Source organism: Zophobas morio, unplaced genomic scaffold (genome assembly GCF_036711695.1).
Source record: "Zophobas morio isolate AGI-343-1 ecotype UQ-CSIRO unplaced genomic scaffold, CSIRO_AGI_Zmor_V1 ptg001138l, whole genome shotgun sequence".
Taxonomy (NCBI): Eukaryota; Metazoa; Arthropoda; class Insecta; order Coleoptera; family Tenebrionidae; genus Zophobas; species Zophobas morio.
In genome coordinates, this window is record NW_026973238.1 from 78141 (window position 1) to 95372 (window position 17232).

Here is a 17232-nt window from a genome sequence, read left to right on the forward strand (position 1 = left end):
CGAGCCCGTTGGGTATCTGATTGGCTTAAAAGTACAAGAAAACACTTCAAAAGTGACGTTTCTGAAGAATTTTAACAGTTTTCTTGTATCTACGAACGCCAGAATGCATAAAATTGACCTAAACGTCTCCTTTTCCTATTCTGAGTCGATTCTGCATGCTTTAAGTGTGTTTGGTGGCTCAGAACCATCAAAAAACGTTGAAATATAGTTCAAATTCAATAAAAATCGACAAAAATACAGTTTCTAGCTAAAATTTGATGGTTTCGTTGCACTTTCCGAGCCCGTAGGGTATCTGATTGGCTTAAAAGTACAAGAAAACACTTCAAAAGTGACGTTTCTGAAGAATTTTAACAGTTTTCTTGTATCTACGAACGCCAGAATGCATAAAATTGACCTAAACGTCTCCTTTTCCTATTCTGAGTCGATTCTGCATGCTTTAAGTGTGTTTGGTGGCTCAGAACCATCAAAAAACGTTGAAATATAGTTCAAATTCAATAAAAATCGACAAAAATACAGTTTCTAGCTAAAATTTGATGGTTTCGTTGCACTTTCCGAGCCCGTAGGGTATCTGATTGGCTTAAAAGTACAAGAAAATACTTCAAAAGTGACGTTTCTGAAGAATTTTAACAGTTTTCTTGTATCTACGAACGCCAGAATGCATAAAATTGACCTAAACGTCTCCTCTTCCTATTCTGAGTCGATTCTGCATGCTTTAAGTGTGTTTGGTGGCTCAGAACCATCAAAAAACGTTGAAATATAGTTCAAATTCAATAAAAATCGACAAAAATACAGTCTCTAGCTAAAATTTGATGGTTTCGTTGCACTTTCCGAGCCCGTAGGGTATCTGATTGGCTTAAAAGTACAAGAAAACACTTCAAAAGTGACGTTTCTGAAGAATTTTAACAGTTTTCTTGTATCTACGAACGCCAGAATGCATAAAATTGACCTAAACGTCTCCTTTTCCTATTCTGAGTCGATTCTGCATGCTTTAAGTGTGTTTGGTGGCTCAGAACCATCAAAAAACGTTGAAATGTAGTTCAAATTCAATAAAAATCGACAAAAATACAGTTTCTAGCTAAAATTTGATGGTTTCGTTGCACTTTCCGAGCCCGTTGGGTATCTGATTGGCTTAAAAGTACAAGAAAACACTTCAAAAGTGACGTTTCTGAAGAATTTTAACAGTTTTCTTGTATCTACGAACGCCAGAATGCATAAAATTGACCTAAACGTCTCCTTTTCCTATTCTGAGTCGATTCTGCATGCTTTAAGTGTGTTTGGTGGCTCAGAACCATCAAAAAACGTTGAAATATAGTTCAAATTCAATAAAAATCGACAAAAATACAGTTTCTAGCTAAAATTTGATGGTTTCGTTGCACTTTCCGAGCCCGTATGGTATCTGATTGGCTTAAAAGTACAAGAAAACACTTCAAAAGTGACGTTTCTGAAGAATTTTAACAGTTTTCTAGTATCTACGAACGCCAGAATGCATAAAATTGACCTAAACGTCTCCTTTTCCTATTCTGAGTCGATTCTGCATGCTTTAAGTGTGTTTGGTGGCTCAGAACCATCAAAAAACGTTGAAATATAGTTCAAATTCAATAAAAATCGACAAAAATACAGTTTCTAGCTAAAATTTGATGGTTTCGTTGCACTTTCCGAGCCCGTAGGGTATCTGATCGGCTTAAAAGTACAAGAAAACACTTCAAAAGTGACGTTTCTGAAGAATTTTAACAGTTTTCTTGTATCTACGAACGCCAGAATGCATAAAATTGACCTAAACGTCTCCTTTTCCTATTCTGAGTCGATTCTGCATGCTTTAAGTGTGTTTGGTGGCTCAGAACCATCAAAAAACGTTGAAATATAGTTCAAATTCAATAAAAATCGACAAAAATACAGTTTCTAGCTAAAATTTGATGGTTTCGTTGCACTTTCCGAGCCCGTAGGGTATCTGATTGGCTTAAAAGTACAAGAAAACACTTCAAAAGTGACGTTTCTGAAGAATTTTAACAGTTTTCTTGTATCTACGAACGCCAGAATGCATAAAATTGACCTAAACGTCTCCTTTTCCTATTCTGAGTCGATTCTGCATGCTTTAAGTGTGTTTGGTGGCTCAGAACCATCAAAAAACGTTGAAATATAGTTCAAATTCAATAAAAATCGACAAAAATACAGTTTCTAGCTAAAATTTGATGGTTTCGTTGCACTTTCCGAGCCCGTTGGGTATCTGATTGGCTTAAAAGTACAAGAAAACACTTCAAAAGTGACGTTTCTGAAGAATTTTAACAGTTTTCTTGTATCTACGAACGCCAGAATGCATAAAATTGACCTAAACGTCTCCTTTTCCTATTCTGAGTCGATTCTGCATGCTTTAAGTGTGTTTGGTGGCTCAGAACCATAAAAAAACGTTGAAATATAGTTCAAATTCAATAAAAATCGACAAAAATACAGTTTCTAGCTAAAATTTGATGGTTTCGTTGCACTTTCCGAGCCCGTAGGGTATCTGATTGGCTTAAAAGTACAAGAAAACACTTCAAAAGTGACGTTTCTGAAGAATTTTAACAGTTTTCTTGTATCTACGAACGCCAGAATGCATAAAATTGACCTAAACGTCTCCTTTTCCTATTCTGAGTCGATTCTGCATGCTTTAAGTGTGTTTGGTGGCTCAGAACCATCAAAAAACGTTGAAATATAGTTCAAATTCAATAAAAATCGACAAAAATACAGTTTCTAGCTAAAATTTGATGGTTTCGTTGCACTTTCCGAGCCCGTAGGGTATCTGATTGGCTTAAAAGTACAAGAAAATACTTCAAAAGTGACGTTTCTGAAGAATTTTAACAGTTTTCTTGTATCTACGAACGCCAGAATGCATAAAATTGACCTAAACGTCTCCTCTTCCTATTCTGAGTCGATTCTGCATGCTTTAAGTGTGTTTGGTGGCTCAGAACCATCAAAAAACGTTGAAATATAGTTCAAATTCAATAAAAATCGACAAAAATACAGTCTCTAACTAAAATTTGATGGTTTCGTTGCACTTTCCGAGCCCGTAGGGTATCTGATTGGCTTAAAAGTACAAGAAAACACTTCAAAAGTGACGTTTCTGAAGAATTTTAACAGTTTTCTTGTATCTACGAACGCCAGAATGCATAAAATTGACCTAAACGTCTCCTTTTCCTATTCTGAGTCGATTCTGCATGCTTTAAGTGTGTTTGGTGGCTCAGAACCATCAAAAAACGTTGAAATGTAGTTCAAATTCAATAAAAATCGACAAAAATACAGTTTCTAGCTAAAATTTGATGGTTTCGTTGCACTTTCCGAGCCCGTTGGGTATCTGATTGGCTTAAAAGTACAAGAAAACACTTCAAAAGTGACGTTTCTGAAGAATTTTAACAGTTTTCTTGTATCTACGAACCCCAGAATGCATAAAATTGACCTAAACGTCTCCTTTTCCTATTCTGAGTCGATTCTGCATGCTTTAAGTGTGTTTGGTGGCTCAGAACCATCAAAAAACGTTGAAATATAGTTCAAATTCAATAAAAATCGACAAAAACACAGTTTCTAGCTAAAATTTGATGGTTTCGTTGCACTTTCCGAGCCCGTAGGGTATCTGATTGGCTTAAAAGTACAAGAAAACACTTCAAAAGTGACGTTTCTGAAGAATTTTAACAGTTTTCTAGTATCTACGAACGCCAGAATGCATAAAATTGACCTAAACGTCTCCTTTTCCTATTCTGAGTCGATTCTGCATGCTTTAAGTGTGTTTGGTGGCTCAGAACCATCAAAAAACGTTGAAATATAGTTCAAATTCAATAAAAATCGACAAAAATACAGTTTCTAGCTAAAATTTGATGGTTTCGTTGCACTTTCCGAGCCCATAGGGTATCTGATCGGCTTAAAAGTACAAGAAAACACTTCAAAAGTGACGTTTCTGAAGAATTTTAACAGTTTTCTTGTATCTACGAACGCCAGAATGCATAAAATTGACCTAAACGTCTCCTTTTCCTATTCTGAGTCGATTCTGCATGCTTTAAGTGTGTTTGGTGGCTCAGAACCATCAAAAAACGTTGAAATATAGTTCAAATTCAATAAAAATCGACAAAAATACAGTTTCTAGCTAAAATTTGATGGTTTCGTTGCACTTTCCGAGCCCGTAGGGTATCTGATTGGCTTAAAAGTACAAGAAAACACTTCAAAAGTGACGTTTCTGAAGAATTTTAACAGTTTTCTTGTATCTACGAACGCCAGAATGCATAAAATTGACCTAAACGTCTCCTTTTCCTATTCTGAGTCGATTCTGCATGCTTTAAGTGTGTTTGGTGGCTCAGAACCATCAAAAAACGTTGAAATATAGTTCAAATTCAATAAAAATCGACAAAAATACAGCTTCTAGCTAAAATTTGATGGTTTCGTTGCACTTTCCGAGCCCGTCGGGTATCTGATTGGCTTAAAAGTACAAGAAAACACTTCAAAAGTGACGTTTCTGAAGAATTTTAACAATTTTCTTGTATCTACGAACGCCAGAATGCATAAAATTGACCTAAACGTCTCCTTTTCCTATTCTGAGTCGATTCTGCATGCTTTAAGTGTGTTTGGTGGCTCAGAACCATCAAAAAACGTTGAAATATAGTTCAAATTCAATAAAAATCGACAAAAATACAGTTTCTAGCTAAAATTTGATGGTTTCGTTGCACTTTCCGAGCCCGTAGGGTATCTGATTGGCTTAAAAGTACAAGAAAACACTTCAAAAGTGACGTTTCTGAAGAATTTTAACAGTTTTCTTGTATCTACGAACGCCAGAATGCATAAAATTGACCTAAACGTCTCCTTTTCCTATTCTGAGTCGATTCTGCATGCTTTAAGTGTGTTTGGTGGCTCAGAACCATCAAAAAACGTTGAAATATAGTTCAAATTCAATAAAAATCGACAAAAATACAGTTTCTAGCTAAAATTTGATGGTTTCGTTGCACTTTCCGAGCCCGTAGGGTATCTGATTGGCTTAAAAGTACAAGAAAACACTTCAAAAGTGACGTTTCTGAAGAATTTTAACAGTTTTCTTGTATCTACGAACGCCAGAATGCATAAAATTGACCTAAACGTCTCCTTTTCCTATTCTGAGTAGATTCTGCATGCTTTAAGTGTGTTTGGTGGCTCAGAACCATCAAAAAACGTTGAAATATAGTTCAAATTCAATAAAAATCGACAAAAATACAGTTTCTAGCTAAAATTTGATGGTTTCGTTGCACTTTCCGAGCCCGTAGGGTATCTGATTGGCTTAAAAGTACAAGAAAACACTTCAAAAGTGACGTTTCTGAAGAATTTTAACAGTTTTCTTGTATCTACGAACGCCAGAATGCATAAAATTGACCTAAACGTCTCCTTTTCCTATTGTGAGTCGATTCTGCATGCTTTAAGTGTGTTTGGTGGCTCAGAACCATCAAAAAACGTTGAAATATAGTTCAAATTCAATAAAAATCGACAAAAATACAGTTTCTAGCTAAAATTTGATGGTTTCGTTGCACTTTCCGAGCCCGTAGGGTATCTGATTGGCTTAAAAGTACAAGAAAACACTTCAAAAGTGACGTTTCTGAAGAATTTTAACAGTTTTCTTGTATCTACGAACGCCAGAATGCATAAAATTGACCTAAACGTCTCCTTTTCCTATTCTGAGTCGATTCTGCATGCTTTAAGTGTGTTTGGTGGCTCAGAACCATCAAAAAACGTTGAAATGTAGTTCAAATTCAATAAAAATCGACAAAAATACAGTTTCTAGCTAAAATTTGATGGTTTCGTTGCACTTTCCGAGCCCGTAGGGTATCTGATTGGCTTAAAAGTACAAGAAAACACTTCAAAAGTGACGTTTCTGAAGAATTTTAACAGTTTTCTTGTATCTACGAACGCCAGAATGCATAAAATTGACCTAAACGTCTCCTTTTCCTATTCTGAGTCGATTCTGCATGCTTTAAGTGTGTTTGGTGGCTCAGAACCATCAAAAAACGTTGAAATATAGTTCAAATTCAATAAAAATCGACAAAGATACAGTTTCTAGCTAAAATTTGATGGTTTCGTTGCACTTTCCGAGCCCGTAGGGTATCTGATTGGTTTAAAAGTACAAGAAAACACTTCAAAAGTGACGTTTCTGAAGAATTTTAACAGTTTTCTTGTATCTACGAACGCCAGAATGCATAAATTGACCTAAACGTCTCCTTTTCCTATTCTGAGTCGATTCTGCATGCTTTAAGTGTGTTTGGTGGCTCAGAACCATCAAAAAACGTTGAAATATAGTTCAAATTCAATAAAAATCGACAAAAATACAGTTTCTAGCTAAAATTTGATGGTTTCGTTGCACTTTCCGAGCCCGTAGGGTATCTGATTGGCTTAAAAGTACAAGAAAACACTTCAAAAGTGACGTTTCTGAAGAATTTTAACAGTTTTCTTGTATCTACGAACTCCAGAATGCATAAAATTGACCTAAACGTCTCCTTTTCCTATTCTGAGTCGATTCTGCATGCTTTAAGTGTGTTTGGTGGCTCAGAACCATCAAAAAACGTTGAAATATAGTTCAAATTCAAAAAAAATCGACAAAAATACAGTTTCTAGCTAAAATTTGATGGTTTCGTTGCACTTTCCGAGCCCGTAGGGTATCTGATTGGCTTAAAAGTACAAGAAAACACTTCAAAAGGGACGTTTCTGAAGAATTTTAACAGTTTTCTTGTATCTACGAACGCCAGAATGCATAAAATTGACCTAAACGTCTCCTTTTCCTATTCTGAGTCGATTCTGCATGCTTTAAGTGTGTCTGGTGGCTCAGAACCATCAAAAAACGTTGAAATATAGTTCAAATTCAATAAAAATCGACAAAAATACAGTTTCTAGCTAAAATTTGATGGTTTCGTTGCACTTTCCGAGCCCGTAGGGTATCTGATTGGCTTAAAAGTACAAGAAAACACTTCAAAAGTGACGTTTCTGAAGAATTTTAACAGTTTTCTTGTATCTACGAACGCCAGAATGCATAAAATTGACCTAAACGTCTCCTTTTCCTATTCTGAGTCGATTCTGCATGCTTTAAGTGTGTTTGGTGGCTCAGAACCATCAAAAAACGTTGAAATATAGTTCAAATTCAATAAAAATCGACAAAAATACAGTTTCTAGCTAAAATTTGATGGTTTCGTTGCACTTTCCGAGCCCGTTGGGTATCTGATTGGCTTAAAAGTACAAGAAAACACTTCAAAAGTGACATTTCTGAAGAATTTTAACAGTTTTCTTGTATCTACGAACGCCAGAATGCATAAAATTGACCTAAGCGTCTCCTTTTCCTATTCTGAGTCGATTCTGCATGCTTTAAGTGTGTTTGGTGGCTCAGAACCATCAAAAAACGTTGAAATATAGTTCAAATTCAATAAAAATCGACAAAAATACAGTTTCTAGCTAAAATTTGATGGTTTCGTTGCACTTTCCGAGCCCGTAGGGTATCTGATTGGCTTAAAAGTACAAGAAAACACTTCAAAAGTGACGTTTCTGAAGAATTTTAACAGTTTTCTTGTATCTACGAACTCCAGAATGCATAAAATTGACCTAAACGTCTCCTTTTCCTATTCTGAGTCGATTCTGCATGCTTTAAGTGTGTTTGGTGGCTCAGAACCATCAAAAAACGTTGAAATATAGTTCAAATTCAAAAAAAATCGACAAAAATACAGTTTCTAGCTAAAATTTGATGGTTTCGTTGCACTTTCCGAGCCCGTAGGGTATCTGATTGGCTTAAAAGTACAAGAAAACACTTCAAAAGTGACGTTTCTGAAGAATTTTAACAGTTTTCTTGTATCTACGAACGCCAGAATGCATAAAATTGACCTAAACGTCTCCTTTTCCTATTCTGAGTCGATTCTGCATGCTTTAAGTGTGTTTGGTGGCTCAGAACCATCAAAAAACGTTGAAATATAGTTCAAATTCAATAAAAATCGACAAAGATACAGTTTCTAGCTAAAATTTGATGGTTTCGTTGCACTTTCCGAGCCCGTAGGGTATCTGATTGGTTTAAAAGTACAAGAAAACACTTCAAAAGTGACGTTTCTGAAGAATTTTAACAGTTTTCTTGTATCTACGAACGCCAGAATGCATAAAATTGACCTAAACGTCTCCTTTTCCTATTCTGAGTCGATTCTGCATGCTTTAAGTGTGTTTGGTGGCTCAGAACCATCAAAAAACGTTGAAATATAGTTCAAATTCAATAAAAATCGACAAAAATACAGTTTCTAGCTAAAATTTGATGGTTTCGTTGCACTTTCCGAGCCCGTAGGGTATCTGATTGGCTTAAAAGTACAAGAAAACACTTCAAAAGTGACGTTTCTGAAGAATTTTAACAGTTTTCTTGTATCTACGAACTCCAGAATGCATAAAATTGACCTAAACGTCTCCTTTTCCTATTCTGAGTCGATTCTGCATGCTTTAAGTGTGTTTGGTGGCTCAGAACCATCAAAAAACGTTGAAATATAGTTCAAATTCAAAAAAAATCGACAAAAATACAGTTTCTAGCTAAAATTTGATGGTTTCGTTGCACTTTCCGAGCCCGTAGGGTATCTGATTGGCTTAAAAGTACAAGAAAACACTTCAAAAGGGACGTTTCTGAAGAATTTTAACAGTTTTCTTGTATCTACGAACGCCAGAATGCATAAAATTGACCTAAACGTCTCCTTTTCCTATTCTGAGTCGATTCTGCATGCTTTAAGTGTGTTTGGTGGCTCAGAACCATCAAAAAACGTTGAAATATAGTTCAAATTCAATAAAAATCGACAAAAATACAGTTTCTAGCTAAAATTTGATGGTTTCGTTGCACTTTCCGAGCCCGTAGGGTATCTGATTGGCTTAAAAGTACAAGAAAACACTTCAAAAGTGACGTTTCTGAAGAATTTTAACAGTTTTCTTGTATCTACGAACGCCAGAATGCATAAAATTGACCTAAACGTCTCCTTTTCCTATTCTGAGTCGATTCTGCATGCTTTAAGTGTGTTTGGTGGCTCAGAACCATCAAAAAACGTTGAAATATAGTTCAAATTCAATAAAAATCGACAAAAATACAGTTTCTAGCTAAAATTTGATGGTTTCGTTGCACTTTCCGAGCCCGTTGGGTATCTGATTGGCTTAAAAGTACAAGAAAACACTTCAAAAGTGACATTTCTGAAGAATTTTAACAGTTTTCTTGTATCTACGAACGCCAGAATGCATAAAATTGACCTAAGCGTCTCCTTTTCCTATTCTGAGTCGATTCTGCATGCTTTAAGTGTGTTTGGTGGCTCAGAACCATCAAAAAACGTTGAAATATAGTTCAAATTCAATAAAAATCGACAAAAATACAGTTTCTAGCTAAAATTTGATGGTTTCGTTGCACTTTCCGAGCCCGTAGGGTATCTGATTGGCTTAAAAGTACAAGAAAACACTTCAAAAGTGACGTTTCTGAAGAATTTTAACAGTTTTCTTGTATCTACGAACTCCAGAATGCATAAAATTGACCTAAACGTCTCCTTTTCCTATTCTGAGTCGATTCTGCATGCTTTAAGTGTGTTTGGTGGCTCAGAACCATCAAAAAACGTTGAAATATAGTTCAAATTCAAAAAAAATCGACAAAAATACAGTTTCTAGCTAAAATTTGATGGTTTCGTTGCACTTTCCGAGCCCGTAGGGTATCTGATTGGCTTAAAAGTACAAGAAAACACTTCAAAAGGGACGTTTCTGAAGAATTTTAACAGTTTTCTTGTATCTACGAACGCCAGAATGCATAAAATTGACCTAAACGTCTCCTTTTCCTATTCTGAGTCGATTCTGCATGCTTTAAGTGTGTTTGGTGGCTCAGAACCATCAAAAAACGTTGAAATATAGTTCAAATTCAATAAAAATCGACAAAAATACAGTTTCTAGCTAAAATTTGATGGTTTCGTTGCACTTTCCGAGCCCGTAGGGTATCTGATTGGCTTAAAAGTACAAGAAAACACTTCAAAAGTGACGTTTCTGAAGAATTTTAACAGTTTTCTTGTATCTACGAACGCCAGAATGCATAAAATTGACCTAAACGTCTCCTTTTCCTATTCTGAGTCGATTCTGCATGCTTTAAGTGTGTTTGGTGGCTCAGAACCATCAAAAAACGTTGAAATATAGTTCAAATTCAATAAAAATCGACAAAAATACAGTTTCTAGCTAAAATTTGATGGTTTCGTTGCACTTTCCGAGCCCGTAGGGTATCTGATTGGCTTAAAAGTACAAGAAAACACTTCAAAAGTGACGTTTCTGAAGAATTTTAACAGTTTTCTTGTATCTACGAACGCCAGAATGCATAAAATTGACCTAAACGTCTCCTTTTCCTATTCTGAGTCGATTCTGCATGCTTTAAGTGTGTTTGGTGGCTCAGAACCATCAAAAAACGTTGAAATATAGTTCAAATTCAATAAAAATCGACAAAAATACAGTTTCTAGCTAAAATTTGATGGTTTCGTTGCACTTTCCGAGCCCGTAGGGTATCTGATTGGCTTAAAAGTACAAGAAAACACTTCAAAAGTGACGTTTCTGAAGAATTTTAACAGTTTTCTTGTATCTACGAACGCCAGAATGCATAAAATTGACCTAAACGTCTCCTTTTCCTATTCTGAGTCGATTCTGCATGCTTTAAGTGTGTTTGGTGGCTCAGAACCATCAAAAAACGTTGAAATATAGTTCAAATTCAATAAAAATCGACAAAAATACAGTTTCTAGCTAAAATTTGATGGTTTCGTTGCACTTTCCGAGCCCGTAGGGTATCTGATTGGCTTAAAAGTACAAGAAAACACTTCAAAAGTGACGTTTCTGAAGAATTTTAACAGTTTTCTTGTATCTACGAACGCCAGAATGCATAAAATTGACCTAAGCGTCTCCTTTTCCTATTCTGAGTCGATTCTGCATGCTTTAAGTGTGTTTGGTGGCTCAGAACCATCAAAAAACGTTGAAATATAGTTCAAATTCAATAAAAATCGACAAAAATACAGTTTCTAGCTAAAATTTGATGGTTTCGTTGCACTTTCCGAGCCCGTAGGGTATCTGATTGGTTTAAAAGTACAAGAAAACACTTCAAAAGTGACGTTTCTGAAGAATTTTAATAGTTTTCTTGTATCTACGAACGCCAGAATGCATAAAATTGACCTAAACGTCTCCTTTTCCTATTCTGAGTCGATTCTGCATGCTTAAGTGTGTTTGGTGGCTCAGAACCATCAAAAAACTTTGAAATATAGTTCAAATTCAATAAAAATCGACAAAAATACAGTTTCTAGCTAAAATTTGATGGTTTCGTTGCACTTTCCGAGCCCGTAGGGTATCTGATTGGCTTAAAAGTACAAGCAAACACTTCAAAAGTGACGTTTCTGAAGAATTTTAACAGATTTCTTGTATCTACGAACATCAGAATGCATAAAATTGACCTAAACGTCTCCTTTTCCTATTCTGAGTCGATTCTGCATGCTTTAAGTGTGTTTGGTGGCTCAGAACCATCAAAAAACGTTGAAATATAGTTCAAATTCAATAAAAATCGACAAAAATACAGTTTCTAGCTAAAATTTGATGGTTTCGTTGCACTTTCCGAGCCCGTAGGGTATCTGATTGGCTTAAAAGTACAAGAAAACACTTCAAAAGTGACGTTTCTGAAGAATTTTAACAGTTTTCTTGTATCTACGAGCGCCAGAATGCATAAAATTGACCTAAACGTCTCCTTTTCCTATTCTGAGTCGATTCTGCATGCTTTCAGTGTGTTTGGTGGCTCAGAACCATCAAAAAACGTTGAAATATAGTTCAAATTCAATAAAAATCGACAAAAATACAGTTTCTAGCTAAAATTTGATGGTTTCGTTGCACTTTCCGAGCCCGTAGGGTTTCTGATTGGCTTAAAAGTACAAGAAAACACTTCAAAAGTGACGTTTCTGAAGAATTTTAACAGTTTTCTTGTATCTACGAACGCCAGAATGCATAAAATTGACCTAAACGTCTCCTTTTCCTATTCTGAGTCGATTCTGCATGCTTTAAGTGTGTTTGGTGGCTCAGAACCATCAAAAAACGTTGAAATATAGTTCAAATTCAATAAAAATCGACAAAAATACAGTTTCTAGCTAAAATTTGATGGTTTCGTTGCACTTTCCGAGCCCGTAGGGTTTCTGATTGGCTTAAAAGTACAAGAAAACACTTCAAAAGTGACGTTTCTGAAGAATTTTAACAGTTTTCTTGTATCTACGAACGCCAGAATGCATAAAATTGACCTAAACGTCTCCTTTTCCTATTCTGAGTCGATTCTGCATGCTTTAAGTGTGTTTGGTGGCTCAGAACCATCAAAAAACGTTGAAATATAGTTCAAATTCAATAAAAATCGACAAAAATACAGTTTCTAGCTAAAATTTGATTAAAAAAAGATCGCGGCCATCTTGTGTGAGTGGTGTGGTGTGCTCGATTGTATTCAATATCCGTGCGATTTTCGCGATATTTTTTTTTGAAAATTGTGTAAATTACCGATGTAGTTATTGGCTGAAGGGCCGGAGCAGTAATTTTAGCTGTTTGTAAAATATTTGTGCGTGTTACTATTGGTTTTGTTGGGTTGGAATTTTCTTTTTTTTTTTTTTTTTTGCGTAGTTGGTTCAGTTTACCAGCGCGTGATAGCGCTGCTGTCGGCGCGTGCAGCGGTCAGCTGAGTGTTTGTTTACATTTATTGGCTAACCTAATTTTTGCGTCTGGTTTATATTAACATGCTTTCAGTCTGTGGCGCTTGTCATGGGCACATTCAAGAGGTTTCCCTTTCCATTTTATGTTCGGGTATTTGCGATAAGCGATTTCACTCAACGTGTGTTGATCTGCCGGCTGATGTACAAAAATATTTGAATTTGGAAAATGGGTTATGTTGGAAGTGTCCCAATTGCGTGCGGAAATGTTTTTGTGTAGATTCTGATAACATCAACTCCTTTCTGCAGGATAAGTTCAATGACTTGGTAGGTAGTTTGAAAGATACTTTTGCTCTTCTGAAAACTGATCTTTTAAAAGATTTTACGAAACAACGTGCTGCTATAAATAGTGATGCAAATACGCCAGTTAAATATGCTGATATTATTAAAAACAAAAGTAAACCTGCAGTCATTATTGAACCAAAGAATATTGATCAAAGTTCTCAGCAAACCAAGTCGCATATTGCATCCACTATTAAACCATCAGATTCAGGTATTCACATTTCGCAGGTCAAAACTGTAAAACGTGGTGGAATTCTAGTTGGTTGTTCGTCGACTGAAGACAACTCACGGTTCAAGAAAATTGCTCAGGAAAAACTAGCTGAATCATACATAATTAAGGAAGTTAAAGGTATTTATCCGAGGGTTAAGATTGTTGGTATGACTGAAAAATATTCTTTGGAGGAATTGGAAGATCTTCTTGATCACGTTATCAGAATTAATTCAGATATATTTGACCCCAACTCGATTTGTAAAGTTCTCAAATTCTGGGCTACTAAAAAGAAGTCTAATGTTTATCAGGCCATTCTACAGGTAGACAAGTTATCCTATGATCGTTTAATTTCCTCTGGTGGTTTATTTGTAGGTTATGATTATTGTTATGTATTTGATGCGGTGGAACTGAATCGGTGCTTTAATTGTAACGGCTTTGGACACTCTTCTCGAGTCTGTAACAAAAAAGCTTGTTGTCCCAGGTGTGCGGAAGAACATATAGTGAAAGAGTGTACATCCACCAACTTGAAATGTAGTAACTGTTTCAGTTCTACTGAGAAAGATAAAAATGAAATGGATTATGGTCATGCTGCTTGGGACAGTAGATGTCCCACTTATTTAAAGGCTCTAGAGAAACTGAAAAAAGATATTCTTTTGTCATAGCAATTACAATATGATTTTCAAATTAAACCTGACCTCTCAAATTCCTCCATGCTTCGTAATATTATGGTAAATTCTAATTCAGTGGCTGAAACTAATATTAAACAAACAAAAAACAGTCATAATGCTCTGCAAATTATATATCAGAACGTACGTGGATTAAGAACTAAAGTCAATGAATTTTATGTCTCCTTAATCGATAATCCTTATGATGTTATCTGTCTTTCAGAATCTTGGCTATCAGATGATATTTCAAGTAATGAACTGTTTTCCTCCGCATATACAGTCTTTCGTTGTGATCGTCGTTTTGGTCGAGTAAATCGAACACGTGGTGGTGGAGTTGTTGTTGCAATAAAAAACTCTTTTTCAGTAAGTAAATTGGATTTATCAGAGTTAATTAGTAACATTCCCTTAGTAGATATAGTTGGATGCAAAATTAATTTTTTAGCTTATTCTTTATATATTTTCGCTCTATACATACCCCCACATATGCATGTCCAAGACTTAGAATCATTTTTTGAATATCTTGAGAACTATGTATCAACGGAAAACAAAATTTTGATTGTTGGAGACTTCAATATTCCAAGTTTTCATGATCAAAGTAATGATTCTGTAGCTACCTTATTAAATCAGTTTTTGGCATTAACAAATCTGGCTCAGCTTAACAAAGTATTAAATGACAATGGTAGGATTTTAGATCTTGTGTTATCTAACATAACAGATGTAGCTGTCATGCTTCATGATTCTCCTCCAGTAAAGCCGGATAAACATCATCCGCCACTACTTATTGATATTCTATTAAGAACACCTTCTACAAGGAACTTTCCTCTTTGTGGTATAAACAGGAAGTTTAATTTTAAGTTGTGCAATTTTCACGAATTGTATAGTGCCTTATTTGCAACGGACTGGGAGTTTTTATATAAGATTGATGATACTAACGATGCATGTTTGCAATTTTATAATAAAATAAGGGTCTTATTGGAGCGATATATACCTAGAACTAGTTCGCGAAAAAGATACTATCCTGTTTGGTTTTCTAGTGATTTGAAAGTTCTTATAAGAAAAAAAGAAAAAGCACTTAAAGAATACAAAAAAGAGAGACATAGTCAACATAAGAAAACATTCGATGAATTGCGAGCCCTGATAAAACATCGGAAAATGTTAGACTTCAGTACTTACTTAGAAAATGTCCAATCGTCCATCAAAAACAATCCAAAGGAATTATGGTCTTTTGTTCGGAAAAAGAAAAACACTACCAGACTTCCATCTAACATGACGTTTAAAAATAGAAAATTAGACAATGCCCAACAAATAGTGAATTGTTTTGCTGAATACTTTTCGGATAATTTTATAGTTAATGAAAAAATAAATCAAAATATCGGTTTATCTGAAAATAATTGTTACGTTGATCTTTCATTAATATCCGAGGAAGAAATATTTGCAGCCATTAAAAAACTAAAGAATGATCTACTCTCTGGACCTGATCAGATTCCAACATTTTTAATTAAAGATTGTGCGAATATATTCATAAAGCCTTTATTTTATCTATTTAATTTATCATTGAAGAAATCTCAATTTCCGGAAATATGGAAAATTTCAAGAGTTACTCCAGTACTTAAGAAAGGTGATCCATCCCTTATCATTAATTATCGTCCCATCTCAATTATTTCTAATTTTTCAAAGATCTTTGAAATTGTTATGTATAACCGCATATTTCCCGCAATATCTAGATCCATATCACAATTTCAACATGGGTTTGTCAACGGCAGATCAACCGTTTCTAATTTGGTTCACTTCACACAATCTATTGCTGAAGAATTAGACGAAGGAGGACAAATGGATGTGATATTTACAGATCTTACAAAAGCATTTGATCGTGTGTGTCATTTAATATTGATTGATAAATTGGATAAATGGGGGTTTTCCAGTAGTTTACTGCAATTCTTTTCATCTTATCTACATAGACGTCAATTAAACGTGGAGTATAATGGTTTTAGATCGGAAATATTTTATGCTACGTCGGGAGTTCCGCAGGGATCAGTAATAGGTCCATTGCTTTTTACAATTTATATTAATGATGTTATTGATGTCATTAGGAACTCACAAGTGCTGCTTTTTGCAGATGATCTAAAAATATTTCATTCTATTCATTCGTATGAAGATTGTTTTAAATTGAATGAAGATATGAATAGACTATTATTATGGTATAGAACTAATCAATTAGAGATTAATAAGTCGAAATGTAATATCATGTCTTTTACAAAAAAATTTAATATAATATTGTTTGATTATAAAATTATGGATCAATCAATTTCTAGGTGTAGCACAACTAGGGATTTGGGCGTATTGTTTGATCAAAAACTTAGTTTTAATGATCATATAGAGCAAACAATTGGGAGTTCATTTCAAACTTTGGGCTTTATAATAAGAAATTGTTCGGATTTCAGAAATGTAGTTGCCTTAAAGGCTTTGTTTTTTGCATTTGTGAGATCGAAAATTGAGTATGCATCTGTTGTTTGGGCACCATACTATGCATATCAAAGAGATGCTATCGAAAGAGTACAAAAAAAATTCCTGAAATATCTACTTTTTAAGGAACAGGGAAGATATCCACCAAGAGGAATGAATATTATGGTTCTCTTGCAAAAGTATGATGTTCAACTACTCGAAGATAGAAGACGGTTGGCAGCAGTTAAATTTATAGTTAACATCGTTCAAGGAAAAGCTGATGTGCCAGCCATTTTATCAAAACTTTCTTTTGCAGTTCCGAGGCTGAACTCAAGGCAGCATATAACTTTCAGGATTTCTACTTTCAGGACAAATTTAGGAGTAAATTCACCAATCAACGTAATGACAAAACTAATAAATGGAGTTAGCAATGTTTGCGATGTCAATTATGATGGAATTAAGAAAATACTTAAGCATGTTTTAATGAAGTAAATGACCGATTTTAGTCAATAATATTTATTGTTTTAGGATTTTAGGTTTACATTTCGTTTATTTTTATCCTGTAATTGGGCAGATGCCTGTTGGATAATAAAGCATATTTATTTATTTATTATTTATTTATTTAAAATTTGATGGTTTCGTTGCACTTTCCGAGCCCGTAGGGTATCTGATTGGCTTAAAAGTACAAGAAAACACTTCAAAAGTGACGTTTCTGAAGAATTTTAACAGTTTTCTTGTATCTACGAACGCCAGAATGCATAAAATTGACCTAAACGTCTCCTTTTCCTATTCTGAGTCGATTCTGCATGCTTTAAGTGTGTTTGGTGGCTCAGAACCATCAAAAAACGTTGAAATATAGTTCAAATTCAATAAAAATCGACAAAAATACAGTTTCTAGCTAAAATTTGATGGTTTCGTT

At 34.8% G+C, this 17232-nt stretch overlaps 1 long non-coding RNA gene across 1 annotated transcript; it reads left to right on the top strand.

Moving 5' to 3' along the window:
* The first annotated feature begins 13436 nt into the window (after positions 1-13436).
* Positions 13437-16782, top strand: LOC135122353 (uncharacterized). The gene is made up of 3 exons (XR_010279352.1): positions 13437-13526; positions 14095-14234; positions 16461-16782. It is a non-coding gene; the product is annotated as an uncharacterized LOC135122353 (long non-coding RNA).
* The last annotated feature ends 450 nt before the right edge of the window (positions 16783-17232 follow it).